Source organism: Mus caroli, chromosome 11, assembly GCF_900094665.2.
Source record: "Mus caroli chromosome 11, CAROLI_EIJ_v1.1, whole genome shotgun sequence".
NCBI classification, from domain to species: domain Eukaryota; kingdom Metazoa; phylum Chordata; class Mammalia; order Rodentia; family Muridae; genus Mus; species Mus caroli.
The window spans coordinates 82,608,757-82,609,876 of record NC_034580.1 but is presented as its reverse complement, the minus strand read 5'-3'; the positions used below and the strand labels follow the sequence as shown (position 1 = coordinate 82,609,876).

At 56.2% G+C, this 1,120-nt stretch overlaps 1 protein-coding gene across 1 annotated transcript in view; it reads right to left on the bottom strand.

The window, feature by feature from the left end:
• Positions 1 to 439, bottom strand: part of Tex14 (testis expressed 14, intercellular bridge forming factor) — a 159,484-nt gene extending 159,045 nt beyond the window's left edge. Inside the window, exon 1 of the mRNA XM_021177802.1 lies at positions 369 to 439. The gene's annotated coding sequence lies outside the window, so the exon portion shown is untranslated. The remainder of the gene's footprint in view (positions 1 to 368) is intronic.
• Positions 440 to 1,120: the final 681 nt, after the last annotated feature.

Sequence of the window (1,120 nt, the reverse complement as noted above, 5' to 3'; positions counted from 1 at the left end):
GTATGACACACTTTTTTTGGTTTTGTTTTGTTGTGTAGTCCTGGCTGTCCTGGAACTCACTCTGTAGACCAGGCTGGCCTCGAACTCAGAAATCCTCCTGCCTCTGCCTCCCGAGTGCTGGGATTAAAGGCGTGCGGCCACCACTGCCTAACACGACACACTTTTTTTTTTTATATCATCTTCAGTATTTCTTGGGCCTTTAAAGCCACCTTCCAAACTGCCAATCTCCCCAAAAGTTCTGATGTGGAAGCAGTCACTCCCGCTCCGTCAACACCCCCGGTCAACGCTACTAAAGAGGTCCAGCTCCTCCCTCAGGACACCAAGAGGCCCAGGCTAGACCACGAGACGACAAGGACACGATAGCTTACTTTTCCAGCTACTTCTTACGCTAGGCAGGCCTGCCGACATGAATGCTCGGAAACCGCCATGCTCTGAGGGAGCTCCGGAGTCCCCGGGTCACCCACCGGAAGCTGTGCGTGCGTGTGTGGGCGGGCGAGTGCGTGGACGCGCGCGTGGGCGCCAACCACTCCCTACCGCAGCCCCCCAAGGTGGGAGGCTGGCCCACAATCCCCCGCGAGGGCGGGAAAAGCAAGGGGTCGCCTGGCAAGGGTCAGGGGACACACAGCAGGCCTCCTACAAGGGATTTTTGAATTTTTCACAGCAGGAAACTGCCAACTGGTCAGTTTTTGGTTGCTGCGTCTACTACAACTTCCATTCAGGGGGATGGATTCTTGAGGAACCCGTGAAAGAGGGCAGAGCATGGCGAGGAAATATGCTGTATGGGGTTCACTTGGCCTGGCTACCATCTCCGCGTCTCCGGCCTCATTTTTTGTTTTTGTGCTCACTGTCAGGCTATACCCGAAACGTGACTCGGACGAGTGACACTAGAAAACAACCTTACAGGTAACCAGTGTGTGGGGTTTCCTCAGCAGCAGCAAGGCCTCGTGAGTCTAGGCCGCGCGAGCCCCGCCCCTTACGCCGCGCGTATGACGTCACGCCACTGACCCTCCCCCCCCCTCCGCGGGAGGGCGGGGTTTGGGTTTCCAGCGCTTTCGCGCCTCTTGCTCTACGTCACTGAGTGCGTAGCCGCCGAGCTCTCAAAAAAAAAAAAAAAAAAAAA